Source organism: Lissotriton vulgaris, chromosome 5 (genome assembly GCF_964263255.1).
Source record: "Lissotriton vulgaris chromosome 5, aLisVul1.2, whole genome shotgun sequence".
Classification (NCBI taxonomy): Eukaryota; Metazoa; Chordata; class Amphibia; order Caudata; family Salamandridae; genus Lissotriton; species Lissotriton vulgaris.
Window position 1 is genome coordinate 210,976,574 of NC_141693.1, and position 20,911 is coordinate 210,997,484.

Genomic DNA, 20,911 nt, shown 5'->3' on the forward strand with positions numbered 1-20,911 from the left:
CATAACAGCTGACTAATACTATTAAAAATTAGAATAGGTGTGCAGTGGTCGAACAAGAAGGATTTAATTTGGGATGGACTAGACGGGTGTAGTATGCTGCTCAGCCAGGATGTGTGTATTTTAGAATGTTGAAGTTTAGAATGTTGGTATGATTTGGTAAGTTGCTGAACTGGCTGAGCAGAGCACAGACTGCTCCTGGTGGGGCTCTCCTTATTTACTACTTAAATAAATACCATCTATGAATATACAAAGAATCGACTACCCGCATTTATTTCCATTACATTTGGCGACGATTTGGAAAGGCCCTGCGCTTCAACTTCCAAGAAACCTCAAGATAAAGCTACCACAAGATCAAAAATTTTGAGGCAGCAACTCAACTCATCTGGCACTAAGACCCCCACCAGTGACCTACCACCGGTCGCACTCACCTCCAATAGTGCCACTTTCTACCTGCAGATCCTGCTGCCTCCAAGTTTCTGCCTACTGTACCTGCCTGCATGCCAGTACCTGCCTGCATTCCTGTTCCTGCGACACAGATCACCCTCAACTCCAGATGTGCGGTGTTTTCCCTGTCTCCTACCTGCCGTGCTGCCTACTTCCCCTGCTGTCCGCCTAATTCTATCTACATTATGCTACATTTCCGGCGTTGTCGACAGCCTAGGAACATTTCCTGCATTGTTGACAGCCTAACAGTGGACAAGTCTAGCGTACTGGACTCAAATGTAGGGAACAGTTCCAGAAGGAACCGCACCGCAGGTGAGCCCACCCTCCTCCCACGAGCGACTGCTAGAGTGTCCTCTCGTGTGTGCTGTGGCACCCTTGTGAGCCTGCACATTTTCTCAGAGCACCAGATTCTCAATTTCTACACTATCCAGTGAGCGGTGGCATCTTATTTTCCTGTTTTAATATGCTTATGCTTGCCTTCGCACCATGGTAGTTAAACCGTCCTGCCATTTTCAAAACTTCGCTTGAGCTTTCCACCAAGGGCACGAACACAGTGCGTGCAGCTTTACCTGTGTTCCGTGCTCTTGCGATCCCTCGTCGTCATCCTCTATGACATGAGTCTACCCTCCTACCACTTAGTGATAATACTTGGAAGCATGCCGATGCCGGGAGCCACCCGGCATTTCACACGTCGGTGTGCCACCTATAGTATTGGCATCTTCCATCATTTCATGAGCAGCCTCCTGCATACTATTCTCTTTGACAGCCACGTGTTTTTACCAGCCAAGCATCCCACGGATCTCCGGCGTACCTTCTACCTACACATCGATTTTACTCAAGAACATCAGAGCGCCTTAATGGATCTTCCGCAGGTACCACAGGGGTCTGCCCTGTCCCCGCTTCTATTTAATCTCTACTTGCAACTGTTGATTGCTTCTTTGGCCACCATGGGCTGTAAAGTCTTTAACTACGCGGGCGACACGCAATTGCTGTTAAGTGTCGATGACACTACGGCCGCACAACTCCAAGCTCAGAACATCTTGCGGTTCACAGTGCAATGGATGACGGATAACCTGCTAAAAAATAATCCAGACAAGACTGAGGTATTAGTGATCTCATCCACTACCTCACCTTGGTGTGATCTCTATTGGCCCACGGAGTTAGGCCCTGCTCCAAAACCAAGCCCATTTGTAAAGAACTTGGGGATCAAGCTGGATGGTGACCTGTCAATGGCCCCTCAGATCTCTTCGTTGTGGGAAGCTGTACAAACATCATTCGGCAACTGCGGAAGCTAACTCCTGTCCTCTCACAATCCATGATGCGATCAATAGTAGCAGCCACCATCATCTCCAGAATTGATTATGGTAATGCCCTTTACCTTGGCTTACCTAAAACTCTGACCAGTAGGCTTCAGGTCATAATGAATGACGCTGCTCGGTTGATCTTCAGACTCCCGAGGAGATCTAAAGCCGCTCCCCTACTACAAAGTTTACATTGGCTCCCCATTAAAGAAAGAGTGGAATTCAAGAACTTATGTACGGCCCATAGGGCAATCTATGGCAAGGCCCCAGCCTACATTAAAGATCGTTTGCAGCTGTATTGCCCTATGAGAACACTCCGATCCTCAGACTCCCAGCTACTGGTCTGCCCTCGCTACAGGTTAGTGACTAAGGGAGGGAGAGCCTTTTCAGTGTTAGTTCCCCAGTTATGGAACAGGCTGCCTGGGGTGCTGTGTGGGGAAGGGAATCTATTACGATTCAGAAAGAGCCTAAAAACACTAATGTTCAGTAAAAGCATGAGCACAGTATAATCTAGCTAAGGCCTCAGCTTCCACCTTGCCAAGTTATTGTCTGTTACCATCTTTCCAAGCGCTTAGAGACCTGCAGGTGATTAGGCGCGATATAAAACCACAATAACAATAACAATATATGCCCAAAGTTAAAATAATGTCAAAACGCTGGCGGAATGCACTTCTCTGGCAGAGCAAGCACAACTGAATTCCAATCCGGATACAAATATCACGCATTAACTCACATATGATCATAAGGCTTTTGATCATCCGCAGCATGACAGGAAGTGTTAGTTTAAGATAACTTCCAGTGTCACAAAGATGCAATCGGTCAGGCCAATATGCGCCAATTAATAAGAAGCATTCCGTGTCACAAATACCTTATCTAGAGGTCACTTTGTAGTTAAAAATTTCCAGAGTCGTGTTGTTAAAATAAAGAAAAATTCTAGCTCCACCGAAGGTATTCTTCATTGAAAACAATCCATCCCATCCTCTATCGCCAATTTTGAAGAATCACCAGACGATATCGCCAGGGCCGGTCCTAGCCATGGGCGGTATGGGCAGCTGCCCAGGGCCTCGCGCTCAGGGGGCCCGCCGCGGACCCGCCGCGGCACCGCCGGCCATGCAGAGTGAATAGAATGGAAAAGCGCTGCGCACAGCACTCTCGCGCTCGCGCAGGGCCGCAGGCAATAAGAGGCAGGGAAGGGAAGGGAACTAGTCCGTCACTGTCTGCGCACGCACCGTGATGCACGCACCCCACCACCTAGCTTAGTGGTGGTGGTGGTGGTGGTGGTAGTGCCTTAGTGGTGGTGAGGTGACGTGCGCAGTACGCAGGCGGATGATGCGGGTGACAGACAGTGGGTCCATCCCAGGGCCGTCAATCTGGTAGTGCGCGAAAGCGCTACCAATGACGGCCCTGGACATGATTTTATGGCCAGCCCCCGCTCTGCAGTGTGAGTGTGACGCAGCATGCATGCACGCCATACGTGAGCAGGGTGGAGTCACTACTCGGATCGGGCCGCGTGGGCAGGGCAGGAGTCGGTTTGGCCGGGCCTCGTTGTTGTGACTGAGTACGTTAAGGTAAGAGACCTGCTCCCCTCCTCCTGTTAAGTATATATTATAATAAATACATCCAAATTCCTAATATAAAATATGTATTCAATGGCAGGCAAGCATGCTGCAAGGCCGTACAAATGGCAGAAATGCGTGACACCAGTGAACAACATCATGCAATATAGCACAGCTGTCGGGCATGAGACTCTGAGCTCTCTGTGACCTGGATAGCTAGTCTCACCTGAGGCCTTAGCCGGGAAGGCCTTTGTTACTTAGGAGGTAGGTTTGCTGTGCATAATCTGAGAGGTCTTTGGGATAGGCTGCTGCGTGGAAGTCTGGGCCTACACAATCTAACACGAGATGGCCCTCTATCCCCGCATGAGGTGTGTAGTTGAATTAATTAATTCCTCAGCGTGATTTTTCAATGGTTCATATGCATGAACATACTTGGGGGAGTAGCTGTCACTAGTGCAGCAGATGCGGTGGCACCGGGTCCACTGCACCCCACTTATTTCTGCCTTTTGCTACAGAACTGGGGGGGGGGGGGCATGCCACATCCTTGCGTGCACCGATATGCGTGACCATTGCTAAACCAACTGTAAAACAAAGGTATTCAACAACAGTTATAATTAATGGTATCTGATTTTTGAGCGTGTTTCTTATGTTTATTTCACACAGGTTTACATTAAACAATGCTGTAACCCTCCCGCCACATTTTACGAAATCCCAGCAGTCCTTTTGTGTATTTATGCAGACACTCCAGTCTGTGGTCTGGGTAATTCTTCTGCCTAAGGCTTCCAAAGAAATGTGCACGTCCCACCAATAGTCCTTGAGAAGTCCCTGACCCTTTCATTTTTAGATCTCACAAGGAGAGCTGGGCTGAGGGTGTTTATTCATAAATGCACAATCGTTGGTGATGCAGTGCTTAGCTGTGTTGGGTTTCCATGTTTTATTACGTGTTATGAAGAGTTGTTGCATTACAGATACCCCTGTTGCCTCTTCGGGCTGAATTATTTATTTATTTATAGCATTTGTAGAGTGCTCTGTAACCCTACGAGCATCCTGGCGCTTAAGTACATATAGGTAAGAACTCTGTGGGGACAGGAGAGTGGACATGATGCTGAACAGAATAGGTTTATTTATTGTGGTGGATTTTTTGAGGATTTTTTGGAAAAAGCCAAGTTTTCACCTTTTTTCGAAAGGTCATGAGTTCGTTAGTTTTTCTAATGTCGATAGGGAGGTTGTTCCATAAGTGGGCTGCAGCTATACTGAAAGCTCGTCCCCCACAGGTGGCTTTCTTGATCCTAGGAATGCTGATGAAGTTTAAAGATGAGGATAGAAGAGACCGGGTGGGCTCGTACCAATTGAATTTGTTCTGAAGTGGTCGGGGACCTAGCCCGTGAACTGCCCTGAAAACAATACATAGGGATTTAAAGCAGATCCTTTGATATATGGGCAGCCAATGTAGGTCAGCCAGGGCAAGAGTGGTAGAAGATCTTCGCTCACGAGAGAGTGCCAGTTTGGCTGCTGCCGCCTGGACACTTTGAAGTCTGGAAATAAGATAGGCAGGGGATTCGAGCAAAAGGGCATTGCAGTAATCCAGGCGGCTGAGGATAGTACTCCTGACTATGTCGGCTCTAGTCTGTGGGGGCAGGAGAGGTAGCAGCCTTCGGAGTCCTCTTAATAGAGCGAAACAGCAGCTGACCTGCTTGTTGACGTTAGTCTCTAGGCTCAGTTTGTTGTTGATAGTGACTCCGAGATTTTTTACTGAGTTCACTAGGGTGGGCGAGTCCCCTAACGACTGAGGCCAGAAGTCTGGTGGTAAACTTTTGGGGATTTTTCCTACTGTGCAGTGCAGTATTTCAGTTTTCTCACTGTTAAATTTTAGTGAGTTCTGGTTGAGCCAGAGTGACATTTCCAGCATACAGGTGTGGAATGTTTCCCGTGAGTTTGCTCGAGCTCCATCAAGCGAATTATTTCATGTTAGTTACATAAAAGCCCCCCCCCCCCCCCACACACACACACACACACGAGGGAACTGCGACACAGCTGTCCCTCAAGCCTTTGGGGACTCCGGGGGAGGTGTGATCTATGGCACCCTCGGCCTATGAAGATGGGGAGCTTTGGATGGCTACAGGGGAGATCTTTCAAGGACATTCTGGGGGAGATGAAGAGACAGGGACAGAACATCAAAAACAACCCTCCGGGGGAATCAAAAGTAGATAAACGGGGAGAGGAAGCTGTGAACAATGTTTATTTCACTCTAAAGCTTTAACTAGGCGCTATTCCATGCTGCCTTGTTCAGCTATTTTGTTGCATCTTTTGTGTACCTGGATCCCATGTAGGCTGATTCAAAGCGACTGCTGCTCACAATTACACTATGAACAATATTAGCATTAACAGCATTATCAGAGGTACATATCATAATAAATATAGCATTGTAGAGCTCACTCCACCAGTCATGGGTGCCATTATTCAACTTAATGATCCCCCTTGGGATGATTGCTGGCTGCGTTGGCCCTGCTACGAGTGTCATTTGTGACTTGCCGGGTGGACACAAATCTCGCGGATGAAAGAAGCGGATGATCTATTTCATTTTTTCTGGGGCCCGTTAGTATTACATCTGTATGTGTGTGTCTGTGCGAGTGTGTCATCTGGAGAGTTGAGCTGTACGTCATACATACACCCCCTTACTTGGTTCTCCCGCAGTTTTCAAAAGTTAACAACAAAACTAAGGCCCTGTTTATTATTATTCATTTAGCTATCTGACTATGCAGAACCTTGGAACAGCACACATTATTGTGATTCTGTGATTAAGTCTTTAAATTTTTTTTTTTCCTAGTTGTGTTGTGTTACTTGACGTTTTTTGGACGGCCTTGTGCGTGCGCATGGCTGGCGTACTTGGGTTTTCGTGGATGCTTGTCTAGCTTGCCTCGTAGCTCTTTGGGGTGCTTGGAATTGGCGGTTTCGTGCGGCTTTAGCATTCATGCGGTCTAGGATCTCGTTGTTTCGTTTGGGCTTGGCTCATGAATGCCCAGATGTTGGTGCTAAGGGTTTTGCGTGGAGTGTGGGAGGTGGTTTATGAGTGAGTATTCGTCAGTGTGGTGTATGCGTACTGTCAGAGACCGTTCTATTTTCATCCTGGGTTCTTGCAAATCATGGTTTGCAAGCACTGACGCTTAAAGTGCGGGTGGAACAGCTGCTGGCACAAACACATGACTGCTGTTTTCTTGCCCTCTGGTTCCTTTGGAATTTGGGGGCATGTCCAACTAATCATTCAATGAGCCGTCAAGTGTTACACTCATGGATATTTGCTCACCTGTTTTCCATTCCCTCTACTTTTTGTCCATCATGTTACTGCTATCCACACTAGTTTGATATTTGATATTTGTGGTATTTTTGTAAAGCGCGGCTATCGCTCCGGAAGGAGCATCTTGGCGCTGCACCTACATCAGATCTAATTCGGGAGCATGAATCAGATAGCTGCGAGAACTGAGGAGTCAGATTGAGAGTAGATCCACGTCTTCAGGGCTTTCCTAAAAAGGCTTTCTGAGGGAGCAAGCCTAAGATTAGGGGGAAGGCGATTCCATGCCCTGACAGCAAGGAATGAAAAGGTCTTTCCACCTTTTGATTTTAATTTGATTCGGGGTTCAGAGACAAAATTAGCGCCTGCTGACCTCAAGCAGCGAGGTGATGCTAAATAGCTAAGATCAAAAGTCCAATTAGAGGGGCCTCACATCTTCCCTTTTGCCCGGGGCCTCAGAAGGCCTAGGACCGGCACTGGATATCGCAGTTGTGGAAGTAGATTTATTGTCAAGATGCAGGGACCTCTGGGACACAGCTTCAGCTTCCCACATAGGCTTGGAACTGCCTTTCCAACCCTCCAGCTACCGGTAACCTAGCAACCCCAAGGTTCTACAAGTTCAACACAATTTATAAGAAAACAACTTGCATGTAAAATATAACAGAGACCTAATCCCAATACACAAAAGGATACTTTTCAAGATCCTGACCATCATCTATAAAGTTACCACAGAAACTGGTCCACAATATCTAAGAAAGAAAATCAAACCATATATAACCAATCGAACTCTGCGGTCTTCAGCTGAAAATCTGCTCACGATCCCCAATTTTAAAATGAAAACCTGAGGAGGTAAAACCCTGGCAGCACTCGGAACTAGGATCTGGAACTGCTTGCCAACACAACTAAGACACACCGACAATGAACCAGCTTTCAGAAAGCTACTCAAAACATGGATATTCAGCACTTCAGACCAGAAGATTTTAGCATTAATATGAGCACTCCCGGTTATCCCTCCATTTTCTCGCACTGCACCATTGATCTCCCCGCCATGCTCTCCGTCCAGCCAAGGTTCAAAAGCGCCAAGATGCTCCCTGGAGTGAACGTTGCATTATATAAAAACTATTTTCATTCATTCATTCAAGGTGTGAAAAGCTGAGATTGTATTCCATGTGCAGATGCTAAAATCCCAGTGCTAATAGGCAAATAGGACAATAGGCCATGAAATAATCTTTAATGCCCACCAGAGTGAAAATCCAACTGGCTGTAGGTCCTATGTCCTAGTACAACCCCACCATTTTGTGGTCAAGCCAACCAGAATTTGCAACAACAGAATGAGTCTCAATTTAAAAGACAAACACCTCGATGCTGGAAGCTCTACTCCCGAGCAGAACCCAGACTGTGGCGCATTTTCATGAGTCCCTTTCTGCATATTGATCCAGGGCTTCACATAAGCAGGCCCTCACGCATGTTTTGATGGTCCATAGTATGCCAGGAATTATCACCATTATGTCAGGGTCAGTCTTTTATCAGGAGTGGGCACAATTACACCATCAATGCCCTCAATATGCCAATAATTACCATCATTATGCCAAGAGCATCATTATACATCAGGTGTACAGAACACATTCATACCTTCATAAACTCACAAGCATTAGAACACACATGCACCAACACAGCATTCAAACCTTTTTTACCATACTTTCTGATTGCCAAGTAGATACATTCCAGACAGTCTCACCAACTCCCCCATGGCCTGCCCTCTAGTTCTGTTTAAAGTCGCACGGTAGGTCCTGTGTCGAGGTACCGGTATTATAGGACATTACAGTCCATTACCACGCTGCAAGTTGATAAGCAGCATGGCAGACCCTATGCTGTTTATGACTACGCTAGTGTGACACAAAAACGGACAGGTCGTTTGGAGAGCTGCAGGCCAAAGTTTTAGGTCCTCACCTTTCCTACAGCAATGTGCATTAGTAAACAATACAAACTGTGCATAAGTAATGGGGAGAGCATGGGCAGCAGGCCCATCACACGCAAAGTTTGCGTTGCTCAGAGGGATCTGATAATCTGCAGAGGCAATGAGCACACTTGCATACTCTAAAGCTTAGTGGGGCACGAACCAAACACCCTCATTGGTAAGCCACCTTTGACCATCAGTACCACTCTCCACCGCTGACTCATCACGAACCAGGGTCACAGCCCAGAAGAACTTTCATCCCACAGGACACTCTATCCTTATAATCTAGTTTACACTCTCTTCTAATAAATCTAATTCGCTTCACTTCTATAGAGCAGAATACTAGATTGCTTACATTTCAGAAACCTGTAAATAACTGGCGTTCCTAATATATAATTTAATGTTACATCTTGGGAGAATGGAAGGCTGAGTTGGACTTGCTGGGATTCAAGCTCGAGACCTGCAGATCGAGCCACATGTTAGCAACACTTAAATCTCTACCATAAGAACCATCTTCTAATAGCTATTGCCTTGATCCCATTGTTCATCGGTAAATAAAAACACTAAGCGTCATGCCACTTCATATACAAACAAAACAGGTGATGGACCGAATGTGGATCAATGTCACACATTCACTCCAGTCCAAAGATCTGGGCCCAAATCCATCGTTTTTTTGCACTCCACACCACCCTGGGTTAGACAATGGCGATATGCAAATCAGCTCTGACCCTGTGCCCCATGGGAACAGTCCAGTCCGAACTACAAAAGCCATGTCCTTCCCAGAACGGAATCAAGCATCCGAGGACCGGACCGGTTTCGAGGTAACACCTCTCATCAGCCCGGCTAGCTTGACTCCAGTGGTGTGGAGTGCCTGGGACCCACGTCTGAGCATCCCCAGCGCACTTATGGCGGTATTTGCAAACAAAACAGGTGATAGACCGAATGTGGATCAATGTCACACATTCACCCCAGTCCAAAGATCTGGGCCCAAATCCATCGTTTTTTTGCACTCCACACCACCCTGGGTTAGACAATGGCGATATGCAAATCAGCTCTGACCCTGTGCCCCATGGGAACAGTCCAGTCCGAACTACAAAAGCCATGTCCTTCCCAGAACGGAATCAAGCATCCGAGGACCGGACCTCTCATCAGCCCGGCTAGCTTGACTCCAGTGGTGTGGAGTGCCTGGGACCCACGTCTGAGCATCCCCAGCGCACTTATGGCGGTATTTGCAAACAAAACAGGCATCAGAACAGTATTGAGACCGTTATGAAAACAGTGAGATGTATATTTCAAGTTATACAATTAAAACTGCATAAAAACATCAATGAAAAGCTAAATATAAGAAGCAGCTCGTGATGTAGTGCATTTAGACACGCTATCTCGTTTGAGAGCACGTGCTCAAGGATGTCTGTTCCATCCATCACATGTTAGCTGGTGAACCGTAAACTCTATTTCATTCTAGTTCCATTCCGACATGAGCATCGAATGGAAAACAATGAGTCATACAAAGGGTCAGTCGGGTTCGTGAATACTGCAGCGTTTGTCAATGTGACCTGAATAGGGAAACTCACTAGAAGCTTCAATTTCCCCAAATGTCAGCACAATTGCGGACATTAGTTTGTACAATAGACATGCCAGGATCTCTCGATTCAAATTCAGTTTAGTGTCCTTTACGCCTGGTGAGAAGAAATACAATTTAAAAAACATGAGGGAGACCCATAATAGGTTGTTTTTACAATTTCTTCCTACAGAATGCATCTCATCATTAAAGTTATCTGTCATTACCTTATTCATGCATAATGGCCCAACCTCCGATACGTTCTATGGCCTTAACAGAGGCCCAATCTGTTGCATTACAGAAAATGACTTTTCCTGAACCCATATTGCAGCAGCTGGTTTACACAAATGCAACAGATCATGCAAGCATGCTTTCTTAATATGGGCAAGATATAGAGGAGAAGATAGACGGGCTCAGGAAAGGAGGGAAGGCATCCAGAAAGCAATTCACATGGCTACCTATTCCCCAGCCACTACTACACTTAACTGGAACATGAAATCCAAACCAGGGGGCTTAGGAGAAGCTTTAACATAAAGTAGCTAATGGTATTTATGTAAGGAATTTAAGGAGAGCGAAAAAAGCCTCCCCATGGCTAATGCAGGAGCCCTGCCAATTACTAGGGTCACGGTCTCTGTTGCTGGAGGTATGCAGTGTCCATGAAGTGTGAGAATCCTGATTCCACTGCACTGGAATTTAACCCCAAGTGTCTCCCTGTGCACCCTACCACCGCCTTGTATAGAAATGCACCACTATAGGCTGATATCGTTCTGGAGGGGGTTAAGGAGAGTAGTGATTGGCGGGTGGTTGAACTTAAAACCACCAACCCATCCCCCCTCCACCCAAACTTTCTAATGAAACGTTGGGGAGGCTTAATTTACAGTTCTGTGAAGTGTTCTGTGTATTGCGAGATATTCACTGGATTCAGTCCGGCCAAGATGTTTAATATATGCAAGCGTACTTTCAAAATTCACCTTTTCTTTAAGTATTTTGTAGAAATTTATGAAGGTTGTGAGAAAATGTATGCAATTTCAGACACCACTGGCGCCTACACATTTCTACTTCAGATTTACGTCATGCTAAATGATGCACAACCATCCCCTCCTCGGAAGAAAACTTTGACAAATGTAGAGCCTTAACAGATTCACAACAATTTTTATCTGAAAAGAAACAATGATAACTTCCCCTGGTTCTTACTGATACTTAGTGACTCAGTGGCATTACTTTAAGTCAAATGAGATGTAAAATGACGAATCAGAGGGGCGATTCCCTCAAATATTTTTAAAGATAATTTCCATGTCCACCTTTGCTTGCTACCCCAAAACCTCAGGCATTACATTACATTCACATTGCTCTGAGGCACGACTCTGCCTTGTACTTAAATATTTCAATTTTTTTCTACCCCAAGCCGCCTCGAAAGGCTGAAATCCTCTAGTGTATCAGTTGTGCACTGAGAATATTCCATAGGTGTTCGTCTGGATATTCTTTCAACCTCTCTCAATTAGTGTCTCACTTGAAGAGCTGACATAATTTCTCTTCACAAGAATGTCATTTTCGTCTCAACGAAATCTGACCAGCTCAAGCTGTCTGGTTGCAAAAGACTTAGGGCCCGATGTAAGGGCCCTAATACCGGTCGGAAACGGCCGAATTCGGCCGTTTCCGACCGGTATTAGGGTTTTTAGATGTTGGGCATGCATTTACAGAATCGGTATTTTACCGATTCTGTATTTACCGATTCGGTAAAATTACCGATTCGGTAAATACAGACTCGGTAAAATACCGATTCTGTAAATGCAGATGTAGCTGGCACATGTCAGAGTGCCACAGGCCTTTAAGATTCTGTATTTTACCACCCAATCCAATTGGGTGGTAAAATACCGAATACAGGTGTGCATGCACATCTGTGCATGCACACCTGTGCAATGTGACACACAGACATGCCCTTAGGGCATGTCTGTGTGCCACATGGCACACAAGTCTGGAATTGGGGTGCTAGAGGGTGTCAAAGTGACACCCCCTGCACCCTTGCAAAAATCGGTAATTACCGATTCGGTAAATACCGATTCGGTAATGACCATTGATTCCTATGGGCTTCAATGCCCATAGGAATCAATGGGCTTTACCGAATCGGTATTTACAGAATCGGTAAATAGCGAATCTTAACGATTCGGTATACCTACATCCCCCCCCCTCCATTTTACCACTTCTTAAATACCGATTCGGTATGATTCGGTATTTAAGAAGTGGTAAAATGAACTTACCTACATCGGGCCCTGAGTGTGGGCTTACCAAGAACTTACAGAAGCACTCACATTTGCTTGTTTCCTATTTGATGGCTTTCCTTCTTCCAGCTTGTCCATCCTATGTTTGTTCCTCACTAGAAGCATATCTTCTTTACCAGCTCTCCAACTGGCTGACTTCTACCCTTTCACTGCTCACATTTAGGGAACTAAATTTTTCTTTTTGCTTAAGCACTTCATGAGCATGAATAGGTTTTCTAGTCTTCTCCCGCGTGTGCCACCTTCCCCTCCACTTTCCAGGTTGCGGTCTCACTTGTGTTTCTGGCTCTCGCTCATGTGCTCACCGCCCTGCCGAACTCCGTGCCTTACCCCATGTTGCTTTCTCGCTCACGTGCTTCTCCCACCAACACACATGTTGTTCTTCCTTATGTGGAGAAGTGTGGCTCAATGATTAGAGCGGCAAACCCTGATGCAGAGGTCTAGCCCGGGACCAGGGTTCAATTCCCCGCCTCGGCGGGTCTTGGGCTCAAAAAATCCACGGACCTGATAATTCTCGCCTCAGTGCCTATTCCAATCATGGATTCCCACTCTGCAACTCTGGGCAATAGCTTGCTTAATCTCCACAACGGCCCACACAACGCTAAGGATGCTTGGCCTCCACCTTGGGGGTGCCCAGGAGTGGACGCCTCACAGGGAAAGCCAGGATGGGTTCCACAGCGGTATTCGTACAAGCGCCTTGAGACCCTTGCGGGTGAGTAGTGCGCTATACAAGTATCAATTTACAATTTACAATTTATGTGCTTTTTCCCCAATTCTTGCTTCTTCTTTCACAAGCTCCTCAATTGCCTCCCACCACCTTTTTACCCATTTCACATCACAATGGCGCCTGCATTCATTTTGTAGGCGTGTATTCACTTTGATAGATGCATGCGTATGTCAATGCGCAAGTCAATACACATGCACGGGCATACAAAATGATGCAGTCACATCATCGCAACTTTGAATTCAGCTTTTTTGGAGGTATATTGCCAATGCTGTACAGCATCGCAAAAGGTATAGGCAAAGTCAATAGGTCCCAATGACTTCATCTATTGGCTTTGTCAATGCTTGTTTATGTTGAGCATCAGGGGAATCAACTGTTTGGGGGGGGGGGGGGGGACAAGTCTGTCTGTAGGTCTAAACCGTTGTGTATGTAACAAGGACCCCCTGAATAGACGAATTTCGTAATTCCTAGGTCAGGGAAAAAACATATTTGAGAAGTAACAACCTAGGCAATTTGACACATTGAATCACATATAAATCAAAAATATATAGCAATGGACTACAGCTAGCTTAAAAACAAGTTTTTATTAATCAATTAACACAAGTAAAAAAGGTTCATTTATATGACATTAAAATAGCAGTAAAAAATTCCATAGGGTATAATTGACATTCACACGTTAACAATAAACAAACAATAAAAAATGGGAGTAGGTGGCATGAAAATTCAATCTCTACGCGCGTTTCGGCGGCCAGCGCCTTCTTCCTGGAGCAGCCACACAATATTAATTGGTAATTTTAGCAAGAAGTAGTTGTTTAAAATAGATATTCAATTTCCTTTTTGGAATCCTTTCAGTGTCAGATATGATAAAACTGATTGTTTAGAAGTTTAAGTATCTAAGCCCGCCAACCGGAACCCTTTAGCGTGGATGAGTACTTGATAAGATTCGGTCCTGGATATTCTGGATTTCAGATCTATTCTACTATTTATGATTCCTTTAAGATGTTGGAATGAACTTGCTGTTAGTTGATATATTCTTTTGATACAGTTCTGAGCCCTAAAATGGTAGGTACTTTTCTTTTATAGTTCTCAGGAATGTAAGAAGTTTCTTGATCCTCAGTGGTGCTGAGCGGGCGGTACGTCTCGTTGAATGGTGAGCGCGGCAAAAAGTGGTGCCGCGCTCACCATTCAACGAGACGTACCGCCCGCCACCGGACATAGGGAGCCCTGCCGACCACCGTTAGGCAGGGAGATCTTTTAACTTTTTAAACTCAGCACCACTGAGGATCAAGAAACTTCTTACATTCCTGAGAACTATAAAAGAAAAGTACCTACCATTTTAGGGCTCAGAACTGTATCAAAAGAATATATCAACTAACAGCAAGTTCATTCCAACATCTTAAAGGAATCATAAATAGTAGAATAGATCTGAAATCCAGAATATCCAGGACCGAATTTTATCAAGTACTCATCCACGCTAAAGGGTTCCGGTTGGCGGGCTTAGATACTTAAACTTCTAAACAATCAGTTTTATCATATCTGACACTGAAAGGATTCCAAAAAGGAAATTGAATATCTATTTTAAACAACTACTTCTTGCTAAAATTACCAATTAATATTGTGTGGCTGCTCCAGGAAGAAGGCGCTGGCCACCGAAACGCGCGTAGAGATTGAATTTTCATGCCACCTACTCCCATTTTTTATTGTTTGTTTATTGTTAACGTGTGAATGTCAATTATACCCTATGGAATTTTTTACTGCTATTTTAATGTCATATAAATGAACCTTTTTTACTTGTGTTAATTGATTAATAAAAACTTGTTTTTAAGCTAGCTGTAGTCCATTGCTATATATTTTTGATTTATATGTGATTCAATGTGTCAAATTGCCTAGGTTGTTACTTCTCAAATATGTAGGTCTAAACCGCACATGAAACTCAGAGAACAGGCACAGAAAAACACCCAAATATATGAGGAGAAGATGATTTACGAATATAATTACAGTCCTCCAATATTTGGCGAAAGTGTTTGTGAGCACTGCAATACTTTTGGCACTTGAGAAGATTAAAAATACATGTTAGTAGGTTTACATGCGTGAAATGCTCTTCATACGCAACAAAACTGAAGGGCACAGGCATACATGGTGTATAAACAGAAAGAACACAATCAGGAGCGTTGCACAAAAGCTATTGCTATGATTTATCTAGACCCATATCTCTACTATCCCAGCTACTCCTCTTACTCAGCAGTTCTCTTCAATAAATCCATTGTATCCAGTTCCCCATCAGAGCCAGTCTCTTGCTTAGTGAAAATATTTTACCCTGTCCATCTCCACAGAAGCTGGGTACTGCCAAGGATTTCTAAAAGTTATTATATTTGTCACCAGGCAGACACTTGCACAGGCTACCAGCTGAAAATCAAAACCAGTGGCAAATCTATGAAACTGTGGAACTGGCAGTATCTCCTCCATGCTTTTGTGCAAGAGCCAAGGCTTGCGTAGGTCTTTGGTTCGATTTGGTGCTACAAAATAGGGAGGGGTGGCAGAGAAATCAACTCTAGCTTGCTCCAGGGTGCCCTAGTTTAAATGTCAGGACATGATCACTCTTGCCTACAAACCATCATATACTGGAACAGGACTGAAAGCACCACAGCCTCACATCAATAAATCCTCTCTTGAGAAAGGAGCCCAAAGTCATGCCTGGTTCTAGAGGAACAATTCCCAACAGGTATCATGAGAAGGCAATTTTAGCAATGTATGCAATTTGCATTACAAAAGTAAGAAACAAGGAGTCACTAGGGTTTTTTTAAAAAAAAAGGCGGTATTATTCACCAATATAGCTCCAGCATTAATTGCGAGCACCACGCTACCAGAAGAGCCCTAATCGCCCTCCGCCGCCCTGATTCATACAGGCGCCGCCCGCCCCTCCCGCTGACCAGATTCAATCCACGATCAGCCATCGACTCTTGAGCGACCGCATGGATCTCAGCCACCCACGCGCCTCCGCTTGGGTGACACTCACTGACTTCATCGACAACCCTGTCCAGATGACGATCCCAACCTACGGGGATCGAAACGCCGTCGACTCTACAGCATAACTATATGACACATATCACGTTTTGTGCTCCTGTTTAAATTCATGCAATCATGTTCTAAGTGACTACAACTTGATCTTGTGGAGCCATTATTGATGTATAATTTGTTTCTATGCGCCGATCACGCTGTTCACCTTAGCACTTGCACCTTCACAATCACCAATTGTATATATCACTACGCACCAAGTGCCACTGGGTTGTCACATGATCTGTTCTGTACAGTGCTGTTTAACTGTATTGCCATGTGAAAGACCTCCTCCTGTTTCTATTGGTGAATAATACCGCCTTTTTTAAAAAAAAAAACCCTAGTGACTCCTTGTTTCTTACTTTTGTAATGCAAATTGCATACATTGCTAAAATTGCCTTCTCATGATACCTGTTGGGAATTGTTCTTGTTTACATTACACATCCTTCCCAACGTGGTCTATGGGTTCCCTCCTGTTGCTTATATACATGGTTCTAGAGGAAGGCAAGGAGGGCCAGACCATCCCTAAAAGGAGCCACCTGGCCCTCCCAAAGCCCAGCAAACACAAGGAGATGATAGACGGAGCGCTGAAACTTTTCAGACACTCACAACCAGTCAGAGATCTGGGTTCAATCCCTCATCGTTATTTAGCTCACGTGGCCACCTCAGTTCAGACCCAGCAATATGCAAATCAGTCTTGACCCGGTTCTTATGTCCTCCCAAAGTCCAGTCACAAATTGTAGTCACAAATTGAAGGGACTCGTCTAGGTTTCGCCAACTCAGAGTATGTGTACTGCTTGAGAAATCTTTTATAATGGAAAAAAATCTTAAAACTAGCTTAGAGCCCATCCATTAGTTACCTTTACTTACCACTGGTTGGCTCCCATGTTACTCTCTTTCCTTTCTTCCTGTTGCCTGGGATCGGTAGGTTTCCCTAGAAGGCCGCCGAGCCCGGAACCAAAAACCAGGTGCCCCTTGCAAAACCAGGCCGTTTTGTGATAAATAGCGCCACCTCTGTTTTAGGTACTGGGCTAGACAACCATTTAGGGAAACCTACATTTCTAAAAACTAGACACTCAGTTGAGTCTAGGGAGGTGTGTCTTTCATGGATCCCCCAATGTTTTCTTATCCGGAATTCCCTGCAAACCTCAAACTTAGCTAAAGATCAAATTTTCCTCACATTTCTGTTTGGGATTACTGTGAAAGCACAAATTACCTACCAGCCAGCATTCCCCTCGGTCTCCAGGGTACAATGATACCTCACTTGTGTGGGTGGGCCATGGGCCTGCGACTGGGATGGGGCCACAAACATAGGGATTGAGGGGATAGCACTGAGTGCTCTAAGCGCTATATTTTTCTATATGAGTTTTTAGGCTGACTGCTTTAGACATTCACACAAGTGAGGTATAATTTTTATCGGGAGACCATGGGGAACTCTGGGTGATAAGAGATTTGTGCCGTTGTGGTTATCCAGGCAGAAATGTAGGAACATTTGGATTTTTTCAGCTAAATTTAAGGTTTGCAGGGGATTCTGGGTAGGAAAAGTTGGGGGACCATGCAAGACACTCCTCCCTGGACTCCTCAGGGCGTCTAGTTTTCAGAAAAGTCTGGGTTTGTAGGTTTCTCTAGATGCCCACTGAGCACGGGACCAAAAACGCAGGTCACTCCCTTGCAAAAGCAAGTCTTTTTGTGATCGTTAATTTTGAAGTCTCCACAGTACGTTTTGGGCAATTTCCTATTTACGAGCTCTAGGCCTAACCACACAAATAAGGTACAATAGGGAAACTTGGGGTAATTCTGGGTAGGAGCAGTGGTCGAAGTGGGGGGGAACGGAAATAACCCGAGAACTGGATTTATGGGCAGAGTCAGAGGTGTGGCCAGAATGAGTAAGACATCAATTTTTTTTACTATTTGGCATTTCACTGACCAGTTACAGCTTATTATGTTATTTAATTCAATCAATGGATGCACATAATTATTTAAGATTTAATATGAGTTATTGACATTAAAATACAATCACAAAGTGGGATATGTTTCCAATCACAGAATGTCCTAAATACGCTTAAAAGTGGAAGCACAAGCCATTTGTCTGTGATCCATGAAGATTCTGTCATCAACACTTCTCCCTTTTTCCACAAGAGTAGTCAAAACATGAATGGGAAAAATATCAGAGTACGCAAACATTTTCAATATAATTATGGCTCTGCCATATTTGCCACATAATACAACATCTGCTACATAATCTGACAATTTTAACTAATAAATTGTTGTAGCTCAAACGGATCAAAAGTTAAAAAAATAAGTGACTTGTGTTACTGCGAAGTGGACGGCCCTTTGCAAAGGTTGACTGATCACCTATCTCACTTCTGTATTTGTATGTTACACTAGTACTAATAAGGCAAAATCTTTCCAAAGACTGTTAGCATGTGTGAAAATGTCAAAATAATAATGTGTCAGAAAATATACTGCATTACGTTGCAGCCTTTTTATGCTGCATAATTTAGTCAACACTGCAGCGTAATTTTGTCTTCTTTTGCTGCATAATTTTAGTGGCCCCAAAGCAGTTTGCGAACTTAGTTTGTGTGTGTGCAAATCCTGTATTGCCAATCCCTGGTGAGTTGCAGCTACTACTGCTGAAACAAGGCCAATGGAGATACCAATGGGTGAGGCCGACTGACCTAAAGGACTGGGCCGGCTTTAGCACTGGTGGTGGCCTGTGCAACAATGTTTGTTGGTGTCCCCGCAATGACCACCTCCGCCACGGATTCCCTCAATTCCACCCTTTAGCAGTACCCCTCAAGTCTCCATAACCACACACTCTCTCAGATGCATTTAATTTGGTTTACAGCGCCACTCATACCAGTGTAGGGTTCCAGAGCACTTTACATCACACAGACTACACAGAAACAAGCAATTATACGTGTGTAAATCACTGTATAGGAAATGTTACATATGACAAAGGACTAAAAGGTGTAGAAGTCACATGACAACCATAATAATGGGCAGTATAGTTTACTAGTGATTGCTCTGGACAAACACAACCTCAGAATTTAAAAAGTAATACCATGGTTGGGGTTTCAATATAATAATCAGAATTGATTTCTATCCAATGTTGCAAATGAACACTTTTGCAACATTAGGATAATCAAAGGCTGGGGGGAAAACGATAATGCTCTAATTCATACCTTGCAGTTTGTATGCAGCTCTTAGATGACAATAGCTCACTGTTCTATGTTAGGATTTTAACTTCTAAACAGCAAGTAACCAAGGATCTGTCTTACAAAATCAGTAGCCCACTGACCTATTTACATTATTTGCACTTTGTGATCTGCATGGTACATGTTCTTTGCAGCAGGCACATTAACCTTCCATGAATCAAAACTTCTACTAGACAAAACTCCGATCCCTCTCTAGGAAGAATATTAATCAACAGAGTTATCATAACATTTCATTGCTGCCGAAAATTGCTGGAGGGAGGCAGCAAGCACTTTTAAAACCATAATATACTTTCCACTCAAAGTCAGCACCCGGTGCAAACACACCGGTTGCACCGCCCTGGACCTGGCACTTCTCAAGGGTCTAGTTGCTCTAGGGTGTGCTGCTTTATGAGCCTGCCCGTAAGACTAGAGGAGAACTTTAGTATGGATTGTGGTGGACAGGACTCAAAGGTTAACCCACACTTGCCCCCACTAGGGTAAAACTGCTGGTGCTAAGACACTGGGGTGTCTATTGCCTTGTGGGATCTTCTTAGGCCTAGCATGGGAATGTGCTCTCTCAGGAGAGTGGTCTGGGGGACTGGTCATGAAGACCGAACCTGATTCCCCAATTCCAAATCCACCAGCTCTGACCACAGTAACCCCCCCCCCCCCCCCCCCCCCCACTGAACATCATACTGCCCCTCTGAGAGAAACTCGCACTGCCTTCTACTACAACCCAATTGTGCCCTGCTATAAATACCTGGATGTGACTCAGTTCAAATTACGCACTAGACAAAAGCAATATGCTGCCTAAAAAAAGTAAAATAGCAAACACCCATAGGGAATGCAAGATTAAGTAAAGCATTTAAAATGTAAGCACAAACAACATGGATGAACTTAACGCATTTACACTCACTATTCTGATATCAGTGTGTGCTTGTGCCTGAAAAGTTAAGGACATGACATAGGGCCCAGAAGGGACCTGCTTCAATGTCCATTGCTTATATCGTTACAAAACTCAAGCAGTATGGTTTAAAAAGACACTTCCATGACTACCGAGCTGCGGTACCTATTTTGTTTTCCAATCCATCCATCAATCCGGCATTGCAGTATCTTCAGGAGTGGTGCACTTCCTCATTCAAGGAAAACAGTGCTGTTCAATGAAAAGATAAAACAAAAGTAGCGCTTCACTGACAAACTTCTGTATAGTGGCGCTAATGTGTTTGGGTGTGAATAAAATCAATCTGGCCACTTTGTGAACACTGTCTTGCTTTATTTCGTTATTTATTTATTTTTCATAGTTGAACGTTTTATTTCTCTCCCTCCGCGGCTGTACTTTGGAACATAATAGTGTCAGAAAAAGACAACATTTGCAGCAACAAGTATTTTTCTTTTTTTGATCCATTTCACAGAGAAAACAAAACGAAGGGGAAAAGGGTGAGAACATTTCTTGAGGTCACGGTTTTCCGGTGGGAGGAGCGAGACAGAAAGAGGGAGTAAGAGAAAGAAGGAGAGGGGGGGAGCAGGGCTGCCAGCGACATAGCAGAAGTGG

The 20,911-nt window shown here is 44.6% G+C and overlaps 1 protein-coding gene across 2 annotated transcripts in view; it reads right to left on the bottom strand.

Moving 5' to 3' along the window:
- EXD3 (exonuclease 3'-5' domain containing 3) overlaps positions 1-20,911 on the bottom strand; it is a 2,419,489-nt gene that overhangs the window by 2,108,900 nt on the left and 289,678 nt on the right. The window contains exon 1 of one of the 2 annotated variants that reach the window (XM_086921182.1): positions 20,429-20,469. The exons of the other annotated variant lie outside the window; for it this stretch is intronic. The gene's annotated coding sequence lies outside the window, so the exon portion shown is untranslated. Of the gene's footprint in view, positions 1-20,428; positions 20,470-20,911 lie in introns of those variants that run through there. 2 annotated transcript variants of the gene reach the window in all.